The 21,509-nt window shown below is 46.3% G+C and overlaps 2 long non-coding RNA genes across 4 annotated transcripts in view; one reads left to right on the top strand and one right to left on the bottom strand.

The window, feature by feature from the left end:
- Positions 1-616: 616 nt before the first annotated feature.
- LOC110354874 (uncharacterized) overlaps positions 617-21,509 on the top strand; it is a 27,109-nt gene continuing 6,216 nt past the window's right edge. Inside the window, exon 1 of one of the 3 annotated variants that reach the window (XR_010473127.1) lies at positions 617-2,197. This is a non-coding gene — a long non-coding RNA (uncharacterized LOC110354874). The remainder of the gene's footprint in view (positions 2,198-21,509) is intronic. The other 2 variants (XR_010473128.1, XR_010473126.1) reach the window with 2 other exon arrangements.
- The window catches only part of LOC110366339 (uncharacterized), a 132,094-nt gene continuing 113,902 nt past the window's right edge, over positions 3,318-21,509 (bottom strand). The window contains exon 13 of the long non-coding RNA XR_010473129.1: positions 3,318-21,421. This is a non-coding gene — a long non-coding RNA (uncharacterized LOC110366339). The remainder of the gene's footprint in view (positions 21,422-21,509) is intronic.

Genomic DNA, 21,509 nt, shown 5'->3' with positions numbered 1-21,509 from the left:
TCCCCCGGGCAGCGGCGGGGGCTGCTGCCTCCTCCCGCTGCCTCCTCCCGCTTCCTGCCGGCAAACGGGACTGCGGCCCGACGGCTCGCCCCAGCCGCAGCTGTGTCCGCAACCTGGCCCGTCTCCAGGCCAAGGTTTATGCTGAAATTTGGCTCTTTCCTCTGTGAACCGCCCTCCGAGCGTGGGACACCCGTGCGTGGGTAAAAAGAAACCCCCAAAACCCAGCCCTGTGGGTCCTCTTTAAGTCTGTGGCTGCCCAGGCGGCCCACAGCTCTCCTGGGGGAGCTGCATGCTGTCGCCCGCCAGACGAAGCGGGCAGGCCGTGGTGCGCCTGGGACACTCGTGGGCCGCCCCGGCAGCCTGCCTGCGCCGTGACAACTGCTGCGGGTGATCCGCGCCCGACTGGTTCTGCCCGGGCTCCCCGCTCTCATCCGCACCCTCTCTCATTAGAGAGGCAGAGAGAGAGGCCTTTATTTGCACACACTTGTCAGGGTAAATAATTTATCAGCAAAGTGCCCCCCCCCCCCCCCGCCCCGCCGATAGTTTTATTGAACTGTACTTAAATGTTTCATGAACCTGTCGCCTGCCTGGGATGAGGCAGGGGCTGACAGATACATTAGAAGCAGGCTTTGACGCGGGGGGAGGACAGGGCTTTGCGGGGTGCAGGGGTGCTGCGAGGCTGCTCGCCCGGCCCCGGCCTCTGCTCCGTCTCTGCGGGACGGGGCTCGGCGGCCGCCACCGGGGCAGGGAGGCCGGGGCACCCGGCTCGGATCCCAGGTGACCCCTTCTCCTTACGCTGTGGGGCCGCGTAAATCTCGCGCGTTGGCAGGTAGCGACGGCCCCGGGGGGGCGGCCCCGGCAGCGGGGGCCGGCGGCGCTGCCAGGAAGGGGTTTCGCGGCGCTTTTGGAGCCGCTGCCATTAAGGGGCTTGCGGCTCCCTGCAACCCGGCAGAGTTCTCCAGGGAAGCGTTGGAAACACCACGGCTCCCGCCTGCTTATCTGGCTGTCAATAAAAGGAGATGGCTCCTAAAGCAGGGCCAGGTGCTGCCTCCCCTGCTCTCCAGCGCGCCGCTCTCCAGAAACTGCTCAGGCGTGAAGCCAAGTCTGCTTGGCCAGGCCTCGGCGGAGGCAGGCAAACAGTCCCTTCGCCAGCGCCAGAGCGCTCTCTGTTTGCCTTTTTATCTCCTAAAAAAAAAAGAGAGAGAGAGAGGGGGAAGCGAGTCAGGAAGGTGGGGGAGAGCCGGGAGCAGAGTCCGTGTTTGACTGTGAGATCGCCGCAGAGGCTAAAAAAAATATTAAAAATTAAATAAATTAAAATGATCATAATGAAAAGGAACAGGGGAGAAAATATCTGCAAAACGCTGCGCTCCTAGGCAGGCGGGACCCCGAGGGCTGCGGGACCGGGCCGGGCCGCCTCTCCCCGCCGGCCGCTGGCTCGGGACGCCCAGAGGCGGAGGTGCCCCGGACAGGCTCCGTCTCACCCCTCGGACCGCGGAGGAGGGTGCCCGAACGCGGAACCGGCCGCCCCCCGCCGCGCAGCCGTGCGGGCAGCACCCGGAGACCCCGCTCCGGGGACAGGGTGGCTCAGGCAGGGAGCGGTGCCGGGAAATAGGGGGGGAACAGCCCCGCCATCTCTGTGTGTCCCCTCATTTATTTTTGCGTCTGCCATCGTCGGGCCCGCTGCCTTCACCTGGGCCGAGGAAGAAGGAGGCGGCTCCGCGGCATAGCGCGGAGAGGAGCCCCGCGGGCGCGGAGAGGAGCGGGGCTCGGTGCGGGTGCCGCCGCACCGGGCAGCGGATAGGAGCCGGGGCTCGGCAACGTGTTACAAATTTATAAGCATTATACATATTTGATTTACACCACGATATGAAGTTGTGATTTTTTTTTTTTTTTTTGCCGAGGATGCCCCAAACCCCCGTTTTCACATAGGTTGAGCAATTCTCAACACACACTGTAATAATGAGCTTTAATTCTCTATCCAAGCAGAACTTGAGCAATAATAATAAGCACATCAGAACAATTTGTTTACTGTGGCATTGCACAGGCTTCAGGGTCCAAGACTAGCTACAATAAACGGTAAAACTCAAAGGAAACTCTCTAGGACGGGAAAAATATTGCGATAGAAACGTGGTTTTGGCTTTCAAGCAAAGAGGCACTTGACTAGCATTTTAACTGGGATATTTTGCCCTTGACCAAGGTATGTGGTTTTAAATACTTTTTGTTTTACCCACACGTTTCTTTACTTGTCTAATATTTCTCTTTTGCCCCCAGGATTGCGTTTAAACCTCTGCGCAGAAATGTAATGTTGCTCTTGTTTTGGCTTGGTTATTTTTTTTTTTAATCTTATCGTCCTGTCGGTTCAGCCCTCTCACAGTTTGATATAAACTGAATAGCACTATCTCTTCGAATAAAAAATACCTGAGTTACTCTTGAAATAGCTTTTTGTGTGTTGCCATGTAGAGGTTTGAGAGCTTTCTGCCTGTTGTGTGGATGGCAGCCTGCGAGGCTCTCCTGAAACCTGGTAAACGGTTGCACCCCGGCTTCTCCTGAGCATCCTCCTAGAGCGGGCTGAGCAGGTTGACACGGGGCACCCCGCTTTGTGAACCCGGGCGAGCCGGGAACTTGTTGTAACAAGCTGGATTAGTGTGCGGGAGCGTGTGTTTGGGGGGTTTAATTTTAGATGCTGCAAGAAACTTCTGTGAAGTGAAGCGTCCTAAAGACAGAAATTTAGCAGAAAGATAACATTTCCCCTCGTGAAGAATCCCACTGTAGCCGACTGTATAAGAAGACTATTATTTTCAATGCCGTAACCTTGTTTTCTCATTAAAAAAAAAAAAAATCAAGATTTTTAAAAATACTTCTTGCTTAAAAAAGAAACGTATAGTTGTAAATAATTTCTTTATACCTTAACTTTGTAGCTGGGCTTTCTCTCTATTTTTTTTCCCCGAAGACTCCTCACGCTATTAATTTGTCTAAAACTTTATTCTGGGCTGTCTTGAATTATTTCCCTTCTCTATCCTTTAAAACATTTTCATAATAAGCGTGACTCCGGACAATGTTTGATTTGTTTTTCTCCCCTCATCCCGGTTTAGACTGAGACATTAGCTGAATTCCCTGGGGGTGATTGGATGCAATTCGCTGAAAGTCGACAGGCACGTCCTGGATGTTAGAAATTCACTTTTCCTCAACGTGACAAGGCTGAGTTCGATCTACAATTGTATTTGAAAGGGCAATGAGCGGAAAGATCTCCCATCATTAAAGCCTCCCTCTTCTTTAGCAAAATAACAAGATACTTCATTTGCACACAAACACTGAGGAAAAAAAAATCCTCAAACCCCAACCGACTCTTTAATAAAACGCTATCTCTGCATAATTTGGGAGGGGAACACGACATATCAAAAGGTATCGGAGGTCCCCCAAAGCGCCCATGTGATCAAGTTGACTTTTTACTTTAAATCTTGAATAAGATGTGAGTTGTAACAAGGGGATTTGCACTTACTCCATGACCCTTGTAATTGGATTAAATATAGACTGAGACGTACAAAAACATACCAAGATTGACACCTGCCAACTGGACTTCCTTATGATTGATTGTGATGCTTCGTGCTGGCAACAATAATGAAATAAATTGTATGGATAAAACAGCACATTTGTCATTTCCGTGCCATAAGAGAGGAAGGCAGCGTGTTAGGCAAGCTGTTATCTGACAGGCACGAGCAGCAGACACAACTAAAGAGCTAAACAAGGATTCCAGACATTGACAAGACAAATTATAACTTGTCACAACCTTTTTAAATTCAGAAGTTTTCAATTAACATATATATTGCTGTTACATATAAGATCGGGTGGACTTAAAACGTAAACAGCCAGGGACGGAGGGCGTCGGGGGGCCGCGGGAGGCTGCGGCGCCGGCTCTGCCCGGGCTGCCGGCGCTCACCGGAGCCGCGGCCCCGCAGCCGCCCCGCAACCGCCCCGCAGCCCCTGCCCCCGGGTCCGGCTCTCCCGGGGCAGCGGGGCCGGGTGGTGAGACGAACAGGCGGGGGCCGCTCCCGCCCGCCTTTGTCCGCGACCGCCGCGCGGCCGCAGCGCGGAGGGCGGCGGAGCGGGGCACCGGCGCAGGTAGCGCATCACCCCTCGGCGTGCCGGTTTTCCGGCGATAAACTGCCGCCCGTTCAGCCCGGGCTGCAAAACGCGGTCGGCCGGCGGTGTGTCCCGTAGGTAATTAATTGGTTTGAATTTATGGCTCCCGGCGGCTGTCGGCGGCGGGGGGATGGATGTGGCTCAGGGATTCCGCGCTCCTCCGCGCCCGGCCGCGCCCGCGCTGCGCGGCCAGCGATCAGGCTGCCGGCAGCGGGCCGGGCCGGCTTGGGCTTTCCCTCTTCCCCACCCGCCGGGTCTGCAGGGACCCCTCGGGAAGCGGGAAGGAAGACATCACCCATGGGACCCCCTTTGGGGGTGGCAAGGCCGTGTCTGGGACCCACACCCGGCACCAGCCCCGCTCCCCCGGGGGCGGCCCTGTCTCTCAGCTCCCCATGGCCACTCTTGACCGCGGTGTCCCCAGCCCGGTCCGGGGGTCGCAGCAGGGAATCCCGCGGTCCTGCAGAAGAGGGGGACTTCCCGAGTGGGGGGTCATCGTGATACAGGGACTTGATTTTGGGCTGGAGGTTCCAGGGTGCCCAAACGTGCAGCGTGCTCTGCCGGGTACTGGGAACGGTGAGCTGGGCAAGTGTCCGAATTTGGACCATCTGGTCCCCGTCAGGTCATTTCTGAGTAAGCTGTGCCCCCGACCCAGCCTGGTCCGGTCGCGTCCCCCCAACGAAACTCCCGACCATTTCCACCGAAGACGTGATGCCCTTTGCCCGAGGACATGCTGACCCGGTCCGGGCCGGCGAGCCTGGCCAGCATCCCCCAGGAGCAGAAAGAAATCCTGACTCCCCCTAAAAACCGCCGGATTCCACTCGAGGACCAACTCCAGAGCTTATACAAATATTTTTCGTCCTCGGTTCTTTTGTCTGAGCGGATTTTTGCTGGGTCCGATGTGACGAGTGGTAAAAGCGCAATGCTGCAGCAACGCGGCTCTCCCGGCCATCGCCGGGGGCATAGAAAAAGGACCCTTCCCCCAAAATCCCGAGTCCCAATTTAGGAAAAAATAACTAATATTCCAAGGCGACCTTTCCATTTGCTGTAATTACTGCCAAACTCATTCCTCTAAATTAAATGCTGCAAGTGATTTGAATCCTTGTAAAGCAAAAACCAAGTTCCCTCGAATTAGTTGTAGCCTGCCTGCTTTCCCCAGTGACTGCATCTATTAACATTATAATCTCAAACACCATTTTTTATGTAACACTATTGTTAGTAAATCAACTCCTCAGGTCCACAGAGACGCTGACCCCTGGCAATTCAGTGAAAGTGTAATTATCTCCCCGAATCTTGGACAGATTTAAGAGATTACATTTCAACTAAATCTATATCAATGCTAATTTTTTCCAGACTCCAGGTGCTAGGCACTCCGAAATGGTGTTTCTGCCCAGCAGAATGGGTTACAAAGAGGAGAGGGCTTGCTGTGTAGAGGGCCAAAAGAAATGAAGCCCCACATAAAATTACACCTATTTTTTTTTGCTACAAAACCTGGTTCTTGTATGGCAAAGTTAAACAAAGCAGCTATGCTAAATTAGCGTTAAATAAAGGCTAGTTTAATGCTCGGTTACAGTCAACTGGTGTATATTTGATGGCTAATTGTCTATCAAAATTAAAAAGAAAAGAACAAATGATTCGTTATAAGAAGGTGTTAAAAGCTTCGACAAAAGGACATTTCACAAATATAATATCTGTGGATGGCGAATTGTCCTTTTGAAGCTTTTTTTAATGTAGTAAAGGCCTGGGACTCCCTAGATATGAATAATGGGGAGAAACGCGCTCTTTTATTCAGAAAGAGTCTCTTTAAAACCAGTCGTTCTAATAAAACGGCAAGGACAATATTCCGGGAGGAGCTGGGACCCGCGTGGCTGTGATTTCCGACGGCCACTTAAATAAATAATGCCTCGGCACTAAAAAGACATTTAAATGTTATTTGGTTTGTGCTTAAAGAGACCTAAGCGCCATCCCGGTGGAGAGCAGCTCTCACTTGCAAATCAACCCATATCAGCAGGGAGAAAACAGTATTTGTAGGGCTGCGGGGATGGGGACGGATCCTGCCCCGGGTCGCCCCGCATTTATTTCTTTATTAGAGTAATGGGCCAGGAAATATTCCAGGGACAGGGGGAAGCGAGAGAGGGGTAGCAGGAAAAATAAGAGGAAAAAATGGTAAACCCAACCAATCAACCAAAAACCTGTTGTGCGAAGTTAATTGAAGAGAACGGCGGCGAAGCGGGAGCTGGGACAGGGGCAGCCCCGCCGCCTCCGCGGGCGCGGAGCCCTGCGCGGCCACTCCGCGCGGGGAGGGAGCGGGTCCGCGCCCCCGCGGAGGGCGTGTGGGAGAGCCGGAGTATGCAAAAAAGCCCCGACTAAATCATGCAGCAAGAACGACAAACCGTCTGGAAAATGGACCCATGGAGCAGCAAGAATGTACTTTTTTATCTTTGACAACTTGTGTCCTAAAGAAACTATCTTGAAGATAATTGAAATGATTACGATTCATCGCTGTCTTACTTTGAGTAGGAACAGTCAAATAATGAAATCTTAGTAATACAGCAAAAATTTAATTTACATTACACCACTGCTCGAGGTTTCCTTTTTTTCCTTTTTTTTTCTTTCTTTTTTTTTTTTTTTTTTTTTTTAATGCCCAGCTTCCCCTAGAAATTTTGTGCTCACGCATAATTCTGTACTTCGTTGCATTATTCATATTTTCCGGGGTTATTTCCCATCCCCTCCCGCCCTTTCTCCTTTAGTAATGGTCTTCTTTGAAACTCCCAGGTGCGAGGGGGGAGGTTCTTCTGCAAGGAGGGTGTCCCAAGAGGTGAGGAGGGACCCCAAAACTGACTCCAGCGAGGCCAGGGTGGTGGAGGAGATGCCCCTGTCCTGCAGCCTGACAGGGCTTTAGCTGAAACACCCTCTCAGGCTGCGGTGACCAAGGGCTGTGCAGACACAGTCCCCACATCAGGGTCTGTCCCACCCAGGGCAGCGGTGATAATCTGTTTTTGGAGGCTGTTCGGAGTCTTAGTCTCTCTTTTATTATTATTGTTGTTTTTGTTATCATTATCAGTACTACTCTTAATTACTATTTTCACCAGGAAAACATTTTCTAGATGTTACAGAGTGTCCCAGTGGTGGGGGGGTTGGCTGGAGTGGTTTTTACCAGAGTTTAAGGCTGGAGGAGGGCAACAGGACTCACCTGCCCCTGGAAATGCAATGGAGCCAGGGTGACCCTCTGCCCAAAGGTCCCCGTCATCCCCCCAAATCCCCTGCTGCCCTTGCTCACAGTTATTGACTGTGGCGCTGCCCAGGATGCCTGAGCCCCTTTCGGCCTCTCGCCTCGCAGATTGTGCAGGAGGCAGTCTGCTTTTTAATCCAAGTCAGAAATGGACCAGGATACATCCTCAATGCAACTAACTGTTTCTAAAAAAAAGACCATCTGGTAATTGTCTTCCTTTAGATCTTCCCTTAATTATGCTTTTAATTAAAGATGGTTCAAGGCATTGGACCACATGAAGGGCAGTAATTACAAATTACATTACAAACCCAACAGATGTAGCTCTATCTGCTGGGAAAAAGGTACCGGAATAAAATTTGACTAAACTTTAGGATAAATTAATCCGCTGCCTTGAGAACAGAAGCACATTTTTTATTATGCAGACTCTAGCCAGGATTTAAGTTCTCTGTCATGATTGTTTTCATATTTCTTTGACATCTATTGATTTGGAGGCAGCTGCAAGGCTTTGTCACAAGAGAGAAGAGCAGTCACAATATATTAGCTTGATGGCATAACTCGAATATGAGTAGGAAGGATAGAAACATGACAGGGAGCCACGTGACCGAGTGATGGGTCTCCAACAAAATAAAGAAATTAATTTTTAATAAAAAGCTTTAAAAATACCACAGCTAGGGCAACAGCGAGGGGAACAACATAAGTTGTTAATTATCGACTGCTGGAGCCTCTGAAATTTACCCTCAAAGACTAGGAGGGGACAGGCTTTTAATTTCCAGTTAGGACTCGTGCGTTGGGCTGAGATCACAAGGAGCAAAGCCCCTGTGAAGGACACACTTGGATGGAGCCCACCTTGCCCCAGCATCCAGCCCTGGCATGGGGACACTGGGGCACCTAGCTGGCATGGCAGGGCTCCCCTCCCCTGCCAGGCGCTGGAAATGAGCATCCCGTTCAGTCCATGATCCGCTCAGAGGCAAAACTCAGAAACCCCAAGTCGAGTTAATGCAAAGCCCCCTTGGTGAGCAGATGCAAAGCAATGCAGACCCGATAGCCTCTGTAATGAGGGAAAGGCAATGCAGGCTGAAAGATTTCCAGAGGGAATATCGCCCCACTAATCTGTGGTCACTGATGGCTCTGGGTAAGCTACTTATAATGCACATTGTAGGGCTGCAGGAACACAGGCGTGTGAACTCTTCTAAAATGACTTGGTTTGCAGAGGCTGGCTGACACATCAGGAGGAGACCTAGAAATTGTGGGTGTAAGGGTTTATGAAACCCCATTCTGGTTCAGTGGATAAAGACATCATTGACGATCAAGGGGCTGTTTTTAAGTCTACCTCCAGTTCAAAGTATGCGCCTCTCCCGCGTTTTGCCAAAATCCTGTGTTAAGTGTGTAACTGGGAGCTCAAAGTATTTGAGCAGGTTTGGGCAAGGTAACAGAATTTCCCTGTCTGGGGAAGGCTGTTTGTTAAAAGCCATCATTGAAGCCAAGCTGGAGAGCAGGGACAGTGAGGATTCACATGTCAGACGCTCCATCAGACCATTAAAAAGAAATTAAGTTGGGACGTTTTGTCTTCCCCTCTCCCAACTCCACCTCTGTGGGAAAAGCACAACAAAAATCCGGGCAGCGCCCTAATGTGGGGGGTGAGGCTGTCTCCCCTTCAAACCACAATACAGTCTGTGATGCCTTCAGGGGTCTCTCAAAGGTGAAATTGGACACAGGAGACTTTTGGGTGTGAGGTTGCTTGGAGTTCCCCCTTTTTTGCCTGCAACTGCTTGCACCTGCACCCCCCAAGACCCTCCTGATGGTGGGAGCAGGTGCACGGGCACCCCGAATACTCAGACTGAAGGCACATGGGGTCGTATCGTGTCTCTGGCTTCCCTCTCACACACATAGACACAAAGGCTGACACTCTTCCACCCTTTCTCAGGCACAGTTTCCAGCGTGCCTCTGCTTAGCTGAGCAGGATGGGACCTGGCCCAGCTGCTTTCGGCCCCAGAAGATGCAGCACAAACCAAAACCAGCTTAACGCACACGCACACCCCTTGCACCCAACCTTGGTGATACATTCACACTTTCACACACCCTCTGTTAATAGTGTCACTCTTTTTTTCCTTTCCTTCGGTGGAGCGCCAGCCCCTGTGAGGGGTGTCTAACCCATTTCCATATGAATTTCTGGATTTTGTCTTATGTGCAGTGGAGGAACACGAACCGCTCCTCGTGTCTTCTTGGGACCCTCGTGTCAGGAAGGTAGTTATTTGGACAGACCTCTTCGACTGCCTCTTAATCAGCTGACCCTGCTTTTCCAGTAATACTATAATTTATGATCACCAAGTGTCAGTAGGTATCATTACACAGATATAATGCACAAGACATTACAGCTCCCAGACTCTAATTTCATTTTAAAATGAGCAAACTCCTCTATTTGTTCAAATTTTAGGCCTGTGTTTCCTATAATTTCCTACTTTTCTAAAAGTGACCCTGTTGACAAAATTCCATATCAGAAATGAAAAATAATTTCAGGTTCAGAAACGATGTTACTGTGAAAATTATGTGTACTATCTAGGAAAACCTATGTATATAATGCAACTAGTTAATATAAGATTATAGAACCTTCTGAAAAGCTCATACTGCTTATTTACAGAAAGGTTTTGTATGTCTTTGCATATCAGCAAGCAAAAACTTTTGCACCAAATTGCAACAGTGCTTTTAAATCAGGTTTGATTTGGAGTATAGGCTTACTTAAAGGTTTATATTCTATATTTATAGCTATGTGTTATACTTACATTCTATATTTATATTCTACATAGAATGTACATCTATTTAAATAAATCCATATACATAATATTTTTATTATATAAGGAAGAGATAGAAATAGAACACAGATTTCTATAATACTTCGTTTCTTTGTGATTGTATTTCTCTGCCTATGGCCCCATGTGTAACTATTCAGAACGGATACAACGTGCAACTGGACAAACATTTCTTTGTGAAATATGTGAGAGACTACAGGTGTTTCGTTGATTTACTGGGCAAATCCCAGACTCTTTTTGGTGATGTGGTCTGTACTTGTTTACATGGCAAGTAAGTGAGACGTGCTTTTCTTTGAGTTGCAAGACTCACCAGATATAACATTAGAGCCATATATACAGCTCTGGCTTTCACAGGTCTGACCCAGAGCTTGCTGATATGATGGACAAAATCCCAGGTCCACGTGATACGGTCACCAGGCTGAAATCACAGCTGGCACAGCGCATAGTGGTGTTTCTGTCAATAACTGAATACCGCAGGTTTTATTTCTATTCTTCTGTCACAATCAATACTAAGCACATTTTTTTTTTTTTCTAAAATTGAGCTTTTTCTGGAAAAATGGGAGTTCTTGTAGCTATTTAGTGAGTAGAACGTGCAGTCTCATATATGAATTGCATGGTTTTGGGGGTCTGCCCAGCATGTCAGGCAGGGATTGAAAGCAGACGGCAAATGAGGATTGTGGAGGAGTCTGCATCTTTAACAGCGTATCTTGCAGCCGCAATTGCTGTGCACGTGTGAATCGTATTTCATGCAGTAACGATGTTGCATAAACTAGCAGTTTCAGAGGTGTAGAGTAGATGGAGTAATGTCAGACTTCCTTTTTTTGGCACAAAAGAGCTCATTCCTTGGAGTTTCTCTGAGCCGGTGTTGTCTGTGGAGGGTCATGAGTTGGGAATGTCCTCATGATTCACAGCGGTAAAACCTGGCTCTGCAGGCCAGTCTAAGTGACCAGGAAATCCTTCTGTCAGGTTCTCTTGCACCTTGTGAAGCAATTGTTCTAAACATCTGTATAGATGGAATATTGTAATTTTTCTTCAGTTTTAAAGACAGATTGTCTCGATTATCATAGCAAACAAAGGGTGAGAAAATACTCTCTCCAAGCAGAGCAGAAACAAGTGCAGCACTTCCAAAACACGCTGACAATTACATTCCTGGGCATAGTGATGGCATGCTTTTAAGATGTAGTATTTAGGTGTTCAATCCATGCTTGTGTTGGGCATTGTATTTGGGGTACACCTTGCTCAGTGGTAGCAACTTCAGCTGTAGCCGGTCAGATATCACAGGCTCTACATAGTGACTGGAAAACTGCCTGTTCTGCACCTCTGCGAACATGTTAGTGCCAGTTAGGTTTGGCAATAGATTACAGTTTGAGTGAAGAGAGAATATGTATTGATATATTAATCTCAGAGTAAGTGGGGAAAACTTGAAGTTGCTGTGGTGTTTAGAATGATAGGAGTAGCCTCTGGGAACAATATCCAGGGTATTTGTGGAAATTCGTAGTAGTTCCAGGCATTTTTATTACACGGCTTTTCTGTGTAATACCTAAATGCATTGTCTCTGTGTGTGTTAGATTTTAAAGATTAACTGAAATCTGAACATTTCTTTATACATGCGTACATTTTCTGATTAATTTAGAGCTGAAACATTTGAGATGCTAGGAACTTTTCCTTGCAAGTTATTCACTTGTCCTTAGCCACCGAGTTGCAAGCCATTTCTTGTAAACGTTTGCATTGCACCGAAGTTCAGTTACATAAAACATTGTATAAGTGTGTTTGTTCGGAGGACTCTGTGTGTGTGTGCATTCACAAACCTATAGACATAGCCCCTCAGTTTTCTGGGCCTCTCAGGAAGATAATGTCTCTTTTTGTTTCAAGGACACATTTGTCTGTATACAATCTGTTATGGGGCAAGCATGCCAAAGAGATAACACTGCCCACGCAAACTCCAGATAAAGATACAGCAGGACAGTATTTTTTCTGTATGACCATACTTAAACCCAAGATTTACTGGTTCGCACTGGGAGCCAAATGCTTCCTTCACATCACCACCTCACCAAACCCCACCAGGAATGGTACCTACATTTGTACAATACAAGCAGATTTCAAAACAAGGCAAATCTGGGGCAAAGCAGGAACTTTCACAAATATTGAAAAGGTTGTCCTTTTCCTTAACATAAGAATGAGGTTGGTCTGTCTGCACTTTGTTTGTGGGAAGTACAGGCACCTGGCTGTTAATTAGTGGTGTGCACCACAGCTGGGTTTTGTGGGACCCTGAGCCTCCTCAGCTGGGCAGCAGCAGAGTGCTCTCTGCTTACATTAACTTTTACACGGGTTCCCCGATGAAATCAGAAATGCAAAAGCAAACCCCATCACTCAGGGACAACATATAGATTTGTCATATACCTTGGAGGACTGAGAATCCTAAAATCAATGACCAGATTACACTGATCTGTATTTGTAGATGCCTCATCTGTGACAGATATAGTATTGATAGGTCACTTCATTTTACTGAAGTGTTTCAGATCACCATGTGGGAAGGCACAGTGGAATGGTAATTACATTTTCTAGTGTGAGAAATACTTCTTAAGGAAGCTGAAACCATGGCATTCGATGTGGCTGTAAATTGCCGCTACCTCCTGCAACATGCCTGAGCATACATTCGATTGTGATATTGCTGTGCTACATATGTTTTTGCAATAACGACCCTATATTTCTGATTCAAGCACTGGGATGGGGAGACACATACAAGCATGTGTGTATGTGGACAGGGAGACAGAGCCTTTCCTGGAGATGTACATTTCAAATATTTGATGCTGCTGTTTCACTGCTGATTTCTCCAGTTACACACAGGCAGTTAATACCAAATAGTGCGATGTGAAAAATCCCACTAATAGTGAAATCAGTGGGACTATGAGTACACTAAAAATTTCAGGACTGTAATATTTCACGTTATATTTTATGAGCAGTAGGACTTTACCACTAATACTGGGGTTTGGGGGAGCGAGGGGGTATGTAGCCTGGGTATAAATTGCTCTTTAGAACCGATATTGTTAAATACAAAGAGTTAGAGAATACAGAGCAGTGAGCAATTGCTACATGCATCAAACAGAGATCCATATTGATCTAAATAACATGTGATTAACACTAACCACATCTGGCAGAAGTGTGCATCATAGCCCAAAGCCAGATTTACACCTAGATGCAAAAACCAGAAACTAAAGCTTAGTCCCTCTGAGGCTGATGGAAGTTTAGGCATTGCCTTCCCCTGTGTGCTGCTCAGTATTTTAAGGCAGACATCACTTGATTTGCAGGTAAAGGGAAGAGATACGTCTCAGATACTGCAAATTTTGCAGAATTTGCACACAGATGTCCAGGTTTTCCAGACAACAATGTGTTTTTCTAAGTTTTTTTCATGAAGTCCCAGTATCCTGCATGATTTCTCTCTGAGTCACATTCCGAATAACCCCTTTGAAACAAAAATATCGCCTTTGCTGTCAGATTTTGACTAACAGCCATATCATCCTCAGATGGCTGTTTCAAAATCTGTTGAGCAGTTTGTGCACAAACACGCAGCTTGCGTTCGTGAACAATTGTATGTCCCAGGCTCTTAAATTCACAAGTGTGCAATGGAGACTCAGGCACATCAGTAGGTGTTGAAATTCTTAGATAATAAGGAGTTTACAGCAGCTTGATAATTGATTTTTTTTTCTTGTATCCAGCTCTATTCTCAGCGAGGTTTATTGCACATAGCCATATTCTTTGCATATTTGGAGAAGTAAATCAAGCATCTATGTTACATGCGTGTCTCTTAGAGCCTATGCCTGAAGCAAGATTAAAAAAAGGATCTAAAATTTAAAGAGTGTTACATTTTCCCCAGAAATATTATCCAAAGACTGAAGCTGATACAAACAGTGAGCTTTACAGTAAATACATGCAAACAAATTGATTATATTAGATACCACCCTAACAGTTCCAGTTTGAATCAAACCAAACCACTGAAAAATGCAGTGTTGAAGGCAGAAAACATCAGCGAGGAAGAATAGACACTAAGAGAGCAGAAAGTCTAATGAAAGGAAACCCAATATTGACAGATTATGCAGGAAGGAGATGGGGTAGAAAAATGCAAACACGGACAGAAACACGCTGTTTAGCAAGAGGGAGCAGCTACATAAGCCAGTTCCGATTTGCATGATCTGCCTTTCCCCTAAAATGTAAGGCAAGCTCTCTTTAAAGCAGAAAACTTTCCGGAGCCCCGAATCCTTGGAGGCAAAGGATGCAAAGGGAAGAAATGCTGAGTTCTGAGCTTTATTCAGTCCACCTGCCCACACCCCAGGTTGGCACTTCATGGATCCCACAGCCGTGGGTTTGGTTTGGACACAAGGTGCTGCCCGTCCACCTCAGCCTGTGATGAAACCTGCGGCCACCTCCGATGGTGCAAGGGTGGCCCAGTCGGGCTTCAGGACTATTCCTTTGTAATTTCCTTTCCTTGAGACAGACAATTCTTGCTGCCATGTGGTGACGGTCCTTGAGGGTTTGCTTCTACAGACCCTGCTCCTAAAAATATTCTGCATGTGTTTTTGCAAGGAATTTCACTGGAGTTCTGAGCTTCCTCACTGTACACAGAGTTAAGGCTCCACCTGAATCTTTGCAGGCTCAGGGATCTGTATCTTAATTATGAAGTGGCATCTATAGATGTAACTGATTTTTGGTTAGGAAAAATCTTCATCTATCACATCTAAGGAATGCAAGTTTATGGTAACCACAAAGCAAAGCAGCCCTTGCATTTCAGAGCTTAGAAATGAATTGTACTGTTTGGCAAATAACTTTTTTCTCATGTTATAAGAAAAAAAAAATACTGATATGAGATACTCTACAATAATAAAGACTCCCAGTATCTGGCACTCGCTTAATACTAGTAATTTATGTTGATTGTGTGCACTCGTCTTTCAACCACTATTCAGCCATCGATAAATCAGTCACCTGAGGAAATTAATTGAGAAAACCGCAGAAATGCATTTTTGAGCAGAAATCTCTCACTCAGTAGAATGCTGAAGTTTTGCTAAGTGGATTTTACCAGGAATAAAACATCACATGCATTAATTTTGCACGTTTTAAAATTATATTTGATTGCCCAGCAAAGCATGTCTGTGAATACCCTCACGTACACAAGAGCTGGTATCGTGGCAGAGCAGGTCTGTGCCTGTGTCTGAAGGGGTCACTGAAAACTAAACAAGCAAGTAAGTTCCCACATGGCAGCATAAGGCTGCCAAATATAAACAGCAGTTTATATAGGTTGCTTCGGTGCAGATCAGATGCAGCAAAAATGTCTTCCATCTTGCACTTAAATGGTAAAAATACAGAAAAATATTAGACAGACAGTGACTGCTTGTCAAACACTAATGCCATGGTCACAGCCATGCAATAATTTTGGAAGGCTCTTTGGCAATAGGTTCATAATATGGATTAAAAGCCAGAAAAATGCAGGGTTAAATAGTGCAGCTGTGCTCTTCCAAGAACAAACCAAGGCATCAAATACCAGGAAAACACATCGTTGCACTGCAAGCATTTTTTTAATCAAGGCAAGAAGGTGTTGTTTGATTCTGGAACCCTTATGCTTGATTTTGAGAAGCTTTATGTCCCTGGGATGGGAAGAAACTCTTGATCAGGTCCTGCACAAACGCTCCTGTAAACTATTGAGCATTGGCAGGTTTTGTTTGCTGTAAATCTTGACAGATATATAAAAAGTATAACAGAATAAAGAAAATCCCAGATACTGTCTCAAAATTTTGAACCGATTTCCTAAATTATTTTCACTCATATCTGCAAAATATTTTTGAAATGTTAGCTGCATAGTTCAATAGGAAAGGGAAAAGATCAGTCTCAGAAAGGTCTTAGACTCATTAATTATTTCCTCTGGCAACAAGAAAACCTACCCAGACCTCCAGCTTTAGGAAGAGAGAATATATTCACAGATATTTCACTAGTCTCTGCCCTGAAGCCAGCTTCTTAACTTTAGGATCACTTTTATTTAAGTTTCTTACACTTCAGCAAAACGCAACAGAGCTTGACAAATTCATTTTGCAAGAGAAGGTCTGCTACAACTTGTTTGCTTTCTGGATTTGAAATGGAGATTCAGTGGAAAGCATTCAAAAAAAGAAAAAAGAGGATTTTTTCACCACAGTTAAGGTCAGCTTTACAGGGGCTGTAGCACACAGTGGTCTACACTGAGAGAGATTAGCATTGGTTATCATGCAGTGCTGTTAGAAATCTTCGTATACATTTCAGGTGCAGTTATTTGGCCTTACAGATTTTACCTTCTTAGGCAAACACAAAGGTGTTTTTTTTTTTTTTTCAGTGCAAATTTACAATTAGTTTTTCAAGAGCAAGAAATGATTAATTAGTTTTTAAACTAACGAATTCTGTCAGGACCTTGAAGTTACAAGTATGTGTTGAGCTGGATCGCTCAGTTTAATCTCCAGTGTCTTTGACTTCACTAAGTAGGTCAGACCAGCAGTTTTTACAGATGTCATAAGATAAGGTTAAAAATCCAAGTGAAAATATGAAAAATGGGTGATTCCCAAACTCTGCAATTTGATGAATACTTAAAACCCCTTAAACTTGTATTCGGGTAAGAAGTGATATCTGCAGAAGATCTAAGCACAATTTTCTCCTAAGGAAACAATTCAGAGCCAGCTGTTGGTAGCAGAGGCCATCTAAGGAGAAATGACATTATATATGGATTCATTAGGATTCTGTCCTTATTTTGCACAGGGGGTGTCTGCAGACAGTGGGATAGATCAGGCAGGACAGACATGTGTCCTTGCGAGACCCCATCCTGAATCCAGAACCGTGTTTGAACAGCAAGACCCATCTCAGCCATCCCTGGGAAAAGGCACGTGAGGCTTGTTTCTGGTTCAGGCTACCAAATGTTGCAAGGAGCTTTCCAGAAAGTGGCTTATTGTGTTGGTGCTGCCCAAAAATATCCCAAATATATACTGCACCTGCCCTTGAGGGTCTGGGACTGTGGCAACCAAAGTGGGGGCTGGGGTATAAGGTAGCACTAGGGATGTGCCCAGCATGCGAGGGCACAGAATTTGCACCCCATCCTTGTGGTGCTGCCCATCATAAGGACAGAGTGTGACCGGGATAGGTATGTCCTGAGGTGGGTCAGCATACTCTGAGTTGTGATTTGACCCAAAATGGCATGTTCCAAGATGTGACCCAGGCTGGCAAGTGCCATGACGCAGCTGAGAGCAGCAATTGCCCAGGGGCAGGGTTGGGGCTAGGAGGTGGCAAGGCTGATAGCTGAGTCATGGGGGTGTCACCGTGTCACCTTGGTCTGCTGTCCCCACTGAGCTTGGGGGTGCAGCCATGGAAGTTCCCAGGCACTGCAGGGCACCTCCGTGATGGAGATGTTCCCTGCTGGGGGGCAAATGGGTAGTGCCAGGAATTAATATGCATGAATAATTTGTATGGCCGTGAGGGCATTGATTCAAACCTGCAGAGGGTCTGGGCAGGGAGAAACACACCCAAGTGAGCACTGCCCTGTGGGCACGATGCTGCCTGGACCAGCCATGGTGACTGCTGCCCCACCTTGCCTTCTGGAATTCCCTGTTTTAAAATTGTGGAAAAACTATACAACCAGCACATTCAGGGGTTCCTTCTGACTCCTGTGTTTTTGAGGTTTCCACCCAAGTTGGATGGACTGGAAATATACCTCTCAAAGAAAACTGAGCTGCTCACAGAAGAGCCTGACACTGAGAGCTGGACCCCAACAGCAGCAACTTCCACCTGGGTCCTGAAAACTCCCAAGAGCCAGTGGCACTGGCAGCTTGGCAGGAGGCTGGTGTTTGTGCTGGAGCATTACCCTGTGCCAGGAGCACCCCAGTGCTTCAGAGGGTGTCCTCGAACTTTCCCATGCTGGAGGCAGATGTGAGATGTGGGAGAAGCTGATGTGGGACGTTGATGTGTAGTGAGGGAGCTGGAACTCATCCTGCCCATGTAGTGCCACATGCTGAGGTTGGCCATCACTCTTCGAGGACAGAGAAGAACTTTGGAGAGGATGCCCCAAACTGGGACAGACCCCACAGGGTCCTGGTTGTGCCCAATCCTCTGTTGTGAGCTCAGATTCAGCTGTCACTGTGGCAGGAGCCGGCTACAGTCCAGGGCTCTGGGGCTGTCACCCCTGTTCTCTCTCACTGCAGCGCTCGCTGCCGCCTGCCAAGTGAGCGGCATAGGGGAGACAGCAGATAATACACGGTATTGTGCTCTCCCAGCACCTTTTTCTCTTCCACAATCTAACCATTGTGCGCGTTTTATCGCGATTAAACTCCAGATGAACATCAAAGGGAAAGAAGTTCATCAAAACAGGAATGAAACAAAAGGCTTTTAAAGAGCGGTTATCGTGCACCAAGAAACGCTCTTCAAAGGCAGAGAACTTCACATTAAATATAGACAACCTCACTGGCACTGCTCTAATGGCGAGAGCACCCCGGTGGCACTCAGCACCATCCGGCAGCTGCACTTGTTGCTGGAGCTATTACAGCAAATCCCTCTCGGTTTGGGAGGCTCTGTCATGCCTGGGTGCCGGCGCTGGCTGAGGCCGCTGGTGCTCAGGGAACAACCAGCAACGTCCGGTGAAAGCACATGCTTTATTCATGCAAGTGAGTGGCGCTTTTCTGCTCAAAATATAAATAGTGGATGTTTGGTTGCTTTTTTTTTTTGCTAATGAAGTGCTCTCTAATGACAGTTGGGAGACTTTGCTTTTCCCCAGGAATAAAGGCTGGGAACTCAAATAGCCAGTAATAGTTTTGCAGTTTTCAGTCATGTTTATAAGCTATAAACTGTGTAAAATGTACCGGCCGTTAGAGACTTTTAAAATCTGGTTGCAGCTCATGCACAAGTTCATTTTTTTAACTAAAAACTGAAAAAAGAACTAGTGGGAGATGGGGCGAGGGCAGGGCTGGTTATGCAATTAGCACTTCTTGCCCAGGGAAGGCAGAGCAGGTCTCCTTAGGAAGAAGTCTATTAGCTGAGGTCATGTTCCAAGAATGAGCCTAAGGTCTGATTCAAGCCTCTGGAATAATTAATGGGATTTTAAACTCACAAATCAATATTTATTACTTACTTGATTACTTACTTTTTTGCCTTAATTAGAAAATTTTTTTTGTTAAGGCAAGTTGACATCTTCCCACTTCCCATTCATTAATTTCTTCAGTGGGAGAAAGTACAACAAAGTGGAGCAGAAGGTGAGAAATGTTTCAGCCCTCAGTGAAGGGAGTAAATAAAATTCTCAGTCTTGGAGAAAATAAATGTTTTTTTTTTCCAAATATCTGTGGATAGATACATTGTTTATGGATGTGGAGAGCTAGATAATGGAAAAATAGAAAAAAGTCCCTTATTTGCCAGCCCTGCAACCACTAAGTGTGCCAAACTCCTGTGGAGGCGATGCTCATTTTGTGCCAGAGAGACAGCATATGGCACAAAGCAATTTCCCTTCTCAACGCTAGGTAAAAAAGTTTCTTACTATGGGCTTACACGGGGCTCCATTTATTCACCCCAAAAATGGGAACCTGAAGATGATGGGCTGTAAGGTCTGTTTTGCAGGGGTGGGCTACAAGCCACTTTCTCTATTAAACCTGCAAAGTGAAAGGTTTTGTAGGCAGACCAAGTACATTTGTTTATCTACAACAACACCCCTGCTATTAGTAATCAGACAAACTGAAGGCAACCAAAACAAATAACAATCAGAGAGGCAAAAACGTCTCTTAAAGTTTTGTACCATCTAAGCTAGCCATACCCTCTCCACTAGCTTATTTTTAAAAGCGACCCATGCAGAGAATATATGTGCCAAAGAAATCCATGGGATGAGAGTATTACGTGGTGTGATCCAAACAAAGAGGATATTTTTTTGTAAGTCCATAGAAAGCTAAACACAAAGATAATCCACAGCTACGGAAAGCCTGCAGGTTGCTACAAAAAGCCCAGTAAAGCCTCTGCAAGAAGAGGTAAACAATTAACACAAATTTTAAATCAATGCGCTGTCACCTTAATAGCCAACGAAGTCAGCTAAGACGGGTGTAATATGATGAGACAGTTTAATTCTTGTTATGACATTAGCTGCAGACTTTTACAACAGCTGAAAATGCCGGAGTGAGAAGAGTTTCCAATTATCACAGAGCTACGATACACAACTCTGGATTAGACCAAGGCATGAACAAGGGCTCCTCAGCCTGACAAGCAACGTGCAACAAAAGCCGCAGAAGCTTCCAAAATCTGATGAAGATATTTTCCCTTCTCTCCTCTCGCTGATATGCTTTATTTCAGATAAAATAAGGCCATTTTAAAGAGCCTAACAGTGAAACCAGCTCCCGAGCTGTGTGTAATACAGTATTATATACCATAAATCCTTACTTCAAGGAGGTGAACTGAACCAGTCTGAAGTGATTCTGTTTTCCCAGCATTAAGCTTCAAAAAATTAAAAGTCACCCAGGCTTGAAGTGCAGATAGACAGGTAATAAGCCATGACAGCACTTCATGGGAATCCGCAGGAATAGGCAAGTAGGGCTGGGTGTCAGCCATATAAATATGATCATCAGACCCAAAGCTCCGAATAATACCGCCAAGTGTGAGCATGTCAATATTAAAGGCAAGCGGGCTGTGAACAGGAGCCCGAGGCAGCGGGGATTTTAGTCAATGGCCCATCGGCTGTGCCCCTTCTCCAGAGAGGGGCTAAACCTGTCCGAAAATGCAGACCCCTGAGGTGGGAATGGGCTGCAATTCCCATGCCAGTGAGAAGGATTTCCTTCTGCATAACACCAAGCTGTGCTCACTGGCAGGGATTTTTGTTTTCATATTTTGTGATGGTTTTGCTCCAGTTTTATTTCATAGCTTGCTTTCAACCTCTTGGTTTTGTTTGTAAACCTCGCAAAAATAACACTCCTCCTGCACCCTTTGTATGTAAAAGACTTTATCATGCCAAACCACACACCTTCTTCATGGCTTTTGTCAGCCTGTGAACATGGGAAGTAGCTGGGAGGTTTGGAATAGCGACTGTTTAATCCAAAGATGGCCCCTATTGTGTTGCTTACATCACGTTGTTCTGTCTTTTTTAATACTGCTTTTGGAAAAAAATGGGTCAGAGTTTCCTTTTCAGATCATAAAGAGAGAAATCATTCTGTCAGGCCTCTCCCTGTGCAGTGCTTCTGGGTTTCCTCCATGCTGTTTCCCGTGGCTGAGAATATGGGGTCTAGAAAGGAGAAAAGTAGCGTGGTAGAATGTAACTGGGACAAGCCCCACCCTGAACTGGAAAAGATTTTTGCTGAAAAATAAGTTAA

The sequence above is a fragment of the Columba livia genome, chromosome 5 (assembly GCF_036013475.1).
Source record: "Columba livia isolate bColLiv1 breed racing homer chromosome 5, bColLiv1.pat.W.v2, whole genome shotgun sequence".
In the NCBI taxonomy this organism is placed as follows: domain Eukaryota; kingdom Metazoa; phylum Chordata; class Aves; order Columbiformes; family Columbidae; genus Columba; species Columba livia.
Note: the sequence above shows the minus strand (reverse complement) of the source record. Positions and strands in the feature narration are given on the sequence as shown.